An 8509-nucleotide genomic window follows, 5' to 3' on the forward strand; every position below is an offset into this window, starting at 1 on the left:
TACAGAACAAAAGCCAAATGGTACTCATGTGACTCCATAAATCAAACCGCCAACAATCTTTGCCCTGAAGAATTGTTTGATGCATGAATCCCTATGAAGAATTTTACCTTTTGAGGGGAGATTCTTACAATGCCAGTGAATCCAAGTCCAGGCTCTAGAGAAACTGGTGACTATAGGCAGACTCACTCCGGGACTGTTGGCAGGGACATCAGCACCCAGTGAAGGGTGATGTGGAAAGCCATGACTCACAATGAGGTCCTGAGCTGCTTTCTTCATCAAAGCAGAAAAACCAGGTGTGCTGCCAATGACTGCACAAACTCCACAGTCTTCAAGTTTTGTTTGCAAGTGGGATTTTACCGTAAAGAAGTAACTCTTTCCCATTTCCAATACCTGTGGCCTTTAGAGTACCCCAACACACACACACACACACACACACACACACACACACACACACACACACACACACGATAGCATCTCTGTGTAGTTCAGGCCTTGAATTAACTATGTATCCAAGTCTAGTACTGAACTTGTTTCTTGTCTCAGTCTTCAAGTTCCAACACTACAACTGTGTACCACCAGACTCAAACATAAAATACTAAAAGAATTTGCTTCTTTTTTCATGATATTATCTTTGGTATATAAATGGGCTGCATATTAAAATGAAAAAGAATATTGGAAATAATAAACAAGCAGAAGTAAAAAAGATTATATACCACTTGGATATGAAAATAGATTTTAAACCTCAGAATAGTTAATGAGCTATTAATATAGCTAACTGCGTTGGCTTTTACCTATGCTATCCCAATTAATCTTTTTTTTTCTAAGACAAGGTTTCTCTGTATTGTTTTGGAGGTTGTTCTGGAACTCGCTCTGTAGATCAGGCTGGCCTTGAACTCACAGAGTTCTGGGATTTAAGGCATGCTCCATCAACGCCCGACTCCAATTAATCTTTTGATGTTACTGTTTTTTCATTTGGTTTTGGTGTTTTGAAACCTGGGCCTCACACTATAGCCAGTCTGTCCAAACCACTCACTATCCAGGCTGGCCTAAAATTCACAGTGAACTTTCCTGCCTCATTCTCCCAAGTGCTGGGAATACAAGGATGAACTGCCACACCAGGCTTCCATTTAATCTTCCTGACAACACTGTCAAACAGGTGTCATTACTTTCTTTCTTCTATAGACGATAAACGTAAGGTACAGAAAGATCCAGCCACTGGCCCAGTGCTACACAAATACTAGCTGTTCCTAAATGTGAGCCTGCTTGTCTTTGACTGCAATGGCTGGGCTCTTAACTACCACAATATGTGAAAGAATCAGGCATGTGGGTGAGAAGCTAAGAATAAGAAGAGAGAGCATGCTTCTCAGCCAAAGAGTAAATATAGAATATTGGGAGGGGCAGAATTAATTGAAAGAGAAATGAATAGAAGTGTCTTTGGGGAAGGTGCCGTGTTTTGAAAGAATCCTGTCTCCTTTACTCTAAAAATCCATATTCCCTCAAATCTTGTGATGGTGACTTGGGCTCTAGCTTGGGAATGTTTATCAGAAATGGTTGTCCCTATTTACAGTCCAAGTCTTTAAAATTGGCATTATAAAGTGGGCGGTGGTGGTGCAAGCCTTTAATCCCAGGGCCTGGGCAGGCAGATCTAAGAGAGTTCGAGGCCAGCTTGGTCTACAGAGTGAGTTTCAGGACAGCCAAGACTACACAGAGAAACTCTATCTGGGACAGGGAGCAAGGAGGAGTGGGAGATAGCATCATAAATAGGTGATTTTTTAAAAAATGTTTAACAGGCCCTTTAAGGGAACAGTGTGAGACACTTTCTAAGACCCAATCACACCTCTTCTGCTGAATTCCTCGTTTTGTTCATCTTTGACTCCTCTCAGCACAACACAATGCCTAACAGCAGGTCCCCCAGTAAGGCCTCTGTTGAAGGATAAAATAATGAGTGAGATTCTGAAAACACTCACCGAGTGGGGTATAAACATCCAGGAGACTTGAGCCATCCAGTAATTTGTGACAGGAGAAATGCTTAGATTCATCCAATCCCATCAGGGCCTGTTCTCCGTCCCATCAAGGGAGCGATTGGACTGTGGGCAGGAGCAGTGTGCACCTCCACCTTAGCAAACCTTGGTGTGGACAGGCTCAGGCCTGAACCCTGTGACCTCAGGCGGTGCTGACTCACCCATCTTTCTGTTGCCCATACTGCTCTAGACTTCTTGCAAAGGTCCATGCCCTCCGTCCCTTATCTTCAGAAAGCATATTTTTCCTGCAGCTCTTGATCTTAAAATGTTGCGCATTTGACTCTTGCCTACTTTGATAATTTGCTGCAGCCTATTTCTACATTTTTCCATTAATCCTTCACGGAATGAAAAGGAGAAAAGCAGACATTTTCTTATCAGTTGCAAACAACTCCCTCCTGTCCCCAAGCTCCCGGTAACACCACCAGGTAATCTCGACCGCAGATAAGAAAAGTACACCCCACCAGGCTGCCTTCTAACCCTGCCGGACTCGCGCTCTGGTAATCTGTTTTGTTTTGTTCTATTTTTGTGTTTTGACATTTTATAATTGTGAGTTGGTTTGGTAAGGGGACTCTGTGGGCTTTCTTGGAGGAGGGGGAGGGAGCACCGGTTCTTATGGCGAATGAAAAGCTATTGCTCTCTCTAAATGACTGTGAACACTCTGGGAGGATTTCCTGCTGCGGCTACCGAACCGGGTTCTCCATCTGAGCATTCTTGCCTCTGACTTTGGTGACTGGGAAACAAGTACCGCAGGGTCTTCCTACAACGAAGCCTCGGGTTCCCAATATATTAATAGCCATGTTTTCTAACTAGTGCTGGGGTAAACTCCTGAGTGAGAAAAGATAACCCAGAGTACCGTCCTCAAAGATAGCATTTGCCTTGGGAATCATCTCTAATAATTTTCCTCTCTGTACAAATTGTCTCTATAAAAATGCAAAGCCAATCTTGGCTGACAGGCAACGCGGAGCTATTTAAGTGTTAAACCACATGAAATTCTTCCGATGAGCACAGCTCTGAGCGTCAGAGAGAGCCAGGAATTCATGATCTATTTCCCACTTGGGAGGCAATCTTGTATTAAAACATGACATATATTATCTAAGGAATTCGACTGCAGTGCAGCTGGGAGCTCTCTTTGAAATCTACTGCACCGGCCTAGCCACAATCTCAATAGAATATTTGAGCCTCCCCCTGCTTTTTCTTTTAATCCAATCCTGTACTTTGATGAAACTTTTAAATAAAATTGTTTACATCTCCTCTTTAACTATGTATTAAAATACCCTATCACTTAGTTCTACTCATCTATTTTGAAGAATACAGGATCAAAGAACTGTTTTGTAATGACTGCCAACCAAAGTGTAGTATGAAGTCATAAACAAAGACGGTATTTTGCTGTATGTTTCAATTCAAATCTTTTCATGTAAATAGGCACATGTACATGAAGCGTAAATACATATTTTTGCTCTTTTCCTGATTTTTTTTTAAAAATTAATTTTATTATTTATTTTGAGACAGGGTCTGTCCTGGAATTCACTATGTAGACCTGATTGGCCTTGAACCCGAAGAGATCTGACTGTTTCTGTCCCCTGAGTGCTGGGATTAAAGGTGTGTGCCGTCATGCTCAGCTGAAATTGTTTTGAAGACAAATCCCTCAGGAGCCTCGGGAGGTGGCTTGGTGACTGGTGAGTGTAAACATTGGTGCTGGGGCATGGCATGGGCCTGTAATCCTTGCACTTGGAAAACTAAGACAAGGGATTCCCAGAGCAAAATGGCTAGCTTCACAAATGAGAGAACTCTGGGTTCAGAGACAGAAAGAGAGAGAGAGAGGGAGACACACACACACACACACACACACACACACACACACACACACAGAGAGAGAGAGAGAGAGAGAGAGAGAGGGAGAGAGAGAGAGAATACCAGTATATTAGGTAGAAAGCAATCAGATGTCAACCTATGACTGTCATGCACACACTCACATGCGTGTTTGCACACATGAGAACGAACATATGTCTGCCCCACCCATAATCACAGCCAAAACTACTTTACAATGACGTAACATCCTACATGATCAGGGATTAGCATATAGCATAGCATACAGCACAGTGGAGACGTTAGAGTGCCAGGGCTCCATCCTAGCTCTGATACCCATTCCCATGCTCCTAGACATTGCGGTCAGTAGTGTTTAGCACGACTTGGGCTGTTTTTCATCTCTAAAACTCAGAATTGCTGTGAAGGTTAAGTAAGATATCTCATTTAAAGCCCTTGGCACAGGGCCTCGACACCCTGATATTAGCCATCACGAAGAGAAAAGTTGAGATCTGATAAAAAGAAAAGCATGGGTCTTGCTACCATATGGATGAATGTGTGACTGAAACAGCTCATCGTGAAGTCTTGAACTGACTTTGAGCTCTCTGACACTTGGGCGGCAGGGTAAAACACAAACCATCATGTGAGCCTTGAGTTCAGATGAGAAGCAGAAAGGCCTCCTGAGTACCAAATCCTGAAAGGAACCTGTGGAGCAGACATCAGATAATGCGCTAACTAGAGCTCTCCATAACATGTTAACAGTACATCCGGGACTAAGTGTGACTGACGGAGTGAACTTTGGTAGAAGTTTGAGCTGTACAATTTGGGTGTAGTTCACTCAAAATCATATAGTGGACTAAGAAATATGGCCTCAACATACAGTCTTATAAAATTAAAAGTTGTCAAGGAAGTGTGTTTGCAGGGTACTGTCATGTGCACTGTAAAAGAAAAACTTAGGCTTGGTTTCTATCCTCAAGGCCATGCTGATCAGTATGACATAAAACCGAACGGAGAGTAGCAGGTATCTTAGTAAGGCCAGTTGTATCAACCCCCCAGGGAAGATATAAAACAATCTGGAATGACAGCAGAAGGAAGGGTCTGTTCTTACATACATCACATTCACACAGCCTCAGGACAGTTACACAGACTGCTTCCTGTGCTCAGAAAGCATAAGTCCTTCCCTCTCTACTGGTCTCCTTCTGTTTCACATTCTCATGGAGTTCTTTCCTGATGTGTTTCATGGAGCAGACAGTTATCTATTTATTGTTCTCTATCTCAGCAACTTGCTTGTTTCCTTTATCTATTATGGTCCCATTATTTTATATCTTTGCTGAGGACTTGCTCTGTCTGTCTTTCCATGTAAAACATAAGCTCCATGGAGATAGGAATATATATATATATATATATATATATATATATATATATTATATCCTGCCTGACACTCAGTAGGCTTTCAGTAGGTATCTGTGGGTTGAACCAATGAGCAACTACAAGATAACATTTGGTGTATAGGATCAAGCCAGGGGCCATAAGAGGTGAGGATCCCTAAGAACTTGATAATATAAAGAGAGGAGCAGCTGGGTGTTGCAGACAGACAGGCAAGAGGAACTGACAGGTTTTGAGGTCTCTCCAGTCTGAGCTCGCCTTTCCACTTGACATCAAATTGGTATCACTGGTATGTGTTTATAATTGTGTAAATAATGCACAGCAATCGTTCCCATTTTCTTTCATGGAATGTTGTGTCTTTTAATCATTTGTTGAAATGTAGAAATGAAATAAGGTAAATCTTTTTCTTTCTTTTCTCTGATTCTTTTTTTGAGACAGGGTTTCTCTGTAGAACTTGCTTTGTAGACGAGGCTAGTATTAAAATCATATTTTAAAAGATTTATTTTGATTTTATGTGTGCAGATGTTTTGACTGTATGGATGTTCCGCCATGTGTATGCTCAGTCCCCCTGGAGGCCAGAAAAGGACATCAGATCCCTGGAATTGGAGTTGTAGATGGTTGTGAGCCGCCATGTGGGAATGGAACCCAGTCTGCTCTCTGCAAGAGAATCCACCACTCTTAACCACTGACCCGTCTCTCCATCCTGGTAACCCACTTTTAGTGGAAAGTAGTGATGGAACCAGCCCCACACCCCCCCATACCCCACATTGTTTTAGCAGCTATGACAGGCTGAAGAAAAGACATGTAGACCTTTGACTCAGCACATGTCTGACCTTGTTGGGCCTGCCCTAGTCACTAGGAGGTCAGATGCCCTTCTTGTGGCAAGGAACCCATAAGAAGTTAGCTGGTGGGGCTGTGCTTTGTGGCTCTGGAAGTGCTTTTTTGTACAAGCGGCACAACAGTGGCAGCAGAGCATAGCAACAGCCCTGGGAGAGCCTATGGGCCATAACAACCAGTTGACCAATCAGGACAGGTCATTCAAGCCTGGTAGCTCACCAATCCTGAGACTGTTGCAGACCCCTAGACATGCCCCTTATGCAGCCCCATAAGTAGCCCCCCTTGTGGTTTCTTGGGGTCCTTCTCCAGTCATCCACTCTGATGAACGGATGAAGCCCGAGTTACTGCAGTTAGCTCGTCAAACAACAACAATAAAAGACTCTTTGCTTTTGCATCGAAATGGGCCTCTTGGTGATTTTTGGGTTCAGAATCTGGTACAATATTAGGAGACATATGAGAGCCGAGCAAGCAAGTGATGCAAAGTCCTGTTGTAACAGTTAGGTTTTGAGCATATACAACTTTTAGAGTATATGTCAGGATGGTGAATATATATGCCCACTACACTTAATTAATCAGGAATGAGTTTGGACTAAAATGGATTGATACACTCATTCCCAAAAGAGTTGCAAGTATTTCTGTACATATAGATACTTTTTTCCTGGCTATTCATGTTTTTCCACCCCAAGACACAAACTTCCATGTCCAAGGTTGACTAAACTCTGCCTCACTGGGTTTTGTGAGGCAAGGACTGGATCTTCAGCAACTATCCTAACAGCCGCTGTGCTCCAATGGCTTTATCAAGTTTATGAAATGAGAAAATAAATAGTCACAGCATGTTAAGCTCCTAAATTTAAAATGTCATTTCACTATTCTTTAGATGAAACTGAGTGGGATAATGGAGATGAAAGCATTGGTAGGAATGTTTTGAAGTCAAATAGAGCTAATCTAGAGAAAGGTCCTGGGAAGGAGAGGGTTTGCTAGTTGGAAGCAGGGAAAAGATAGTGGCTGGCAGAGCAGAGGCATTCACACAATACTTGAGGATTCAGGACATCGCGGTCCTGATCAATTTCAGTTTAAAACATGATGAACCATGTGTGCAAGCCAAACAGAGAGCCAGGGAGAATGAAATGAATCTGTAAATGCAGGGACAGGAGGAAGAGGTTCATCATGGGAGCTGCACATGGCCTGAATCAGCCATGACTCACTTTTACCGAAAGCAAGTTGTAAGTCAGAAAGCATGCATGGGTCCCTCTATGCGAATAATGGTGTCATCTGGAATGTAGGCGGATCCCTCTCACTCCTGTCACCAGCAGTCTCGGGACACTAAACACAGGGCTCTTTTCAATCATGTCTGAACCTGAACTTCCACCAGCATCTGACTCTATTGAGCTCTATCTTTAACTGTGGAAAGATATGCAAAACCCAAAGCTTGTCACCTCTGCTGCCTTTAAGTATTCAGTTCAGTGGCATTAAGACCATTCACATTGCTATGTCACCGTCACCACTGACTAGTGCACCACAACTTAAACCTTACACCCATTAGGCACTGATTCCCCACTTAGCCTCTGGTCACCCAGTCACAACTCTACTGTCTTCATGAGTTTGGCAATTCTATGTACTTTGTGTAAACAAATCATACATCATTTATTCTTGTATGACTGACTTATGTAGCTTAGCATGAGTTCCTCAAGATCCATCCATTTTGTAATATGTTAGGATTTTCTACCCTTCTAAAGTTTGAATAATCTGCCATTGTTCTTTTTTATAATTTATTTATTTACATTTTATTTGCATTGGTGTTTTGCCTACATGTATGTCCATGTGAGGGTGTCAGATCTTGGAGTTACAGACAGTTGTGAGCTGCCATGTGGGTACCGGGAACTGAACCAGGCTGATCTGGAAGAGTAGTCAGTGCTCTTAACCGCCGAGCCATCTTTCCAGCACCATGCCATTGTTTCTTATGCCACTTTTTTTCTTTTTCTGTTTTGGTTTTTTGAGTCAGGGTTTCTTTGTGTAGCCTTGGCTGTCCTGGAACCCTCTCTGTAGACCAGGCTGACCTCAAACTCAGAGCTCTGTCTGCCTCTGCCTTCTGAGTGCTGGAATTAAAGGTGCGTATTACCACCACCTGACTTTTATGTCACATTTTGATTATGATCTCTGTGTTTTGAAATATTCTCTTCCCTTAGCCTCCACAGCATCATATTTTCCCTGTTTTTCTTTCTACTTTCTTGACATCTACTTCTTTGTTTTCAGCCTATACATCTTGGTCATTCGTTGTTAGAGTTCTCCAATACTATCTCCAGGCCCACCTCTTTTTTCCACAGACAATAGCACCAGGGACCATTAGCTCCCTTCCAATCTGCTTGTCAGTGTTCCCATGTGTGCATTTTCCAGTGAGGCAGAGCATATGGAATGGTGGGAGGTGAGCATCCCATCACCAGTTAGATCAATAGAATCAGTGC

The 8509-nt window shown here is 42.8% G+C and overlaps 1 long non-coding RNA gene across 1 annotated transcript; it reads left to right on the plus strand.

The window, feature by feature from the left end:
- Nucleotides 1-1778: 1778 nt before the first annotated feature.
- On the plus strand, nucleotides 1779-6447 carry LOC110340507. Its single transcript, XR_002382299.2, has 3 exons — nucleotides 1779-2518; nucleotides 3531-3697; nucleotides 5733-6447. It is a non-coding gene; the product is annotated as an uncharacterized LOC110340507 (long non-coding RNA).
- The last annotated feature ends 2062 nt before the right edge of the window (nucleotides 6448-8509 follow it).

Source organism: Mesocricetus auratus, unplaced genomic scaffold (assembly GCF_017639785.1).
Source record: "Mesocricetus auratus isolate SY011 unplaced genomic scaffold, BCM_Maur_2.0 Super-Scaffold_100011, whole genome shotgun sequence".
Lineage (NCBI taxonomy): Eukaryota > Metazoa > Chordata > Mammalia > Rodentia > Cricetidae > Mesocricetus > Mesocricetus auratus.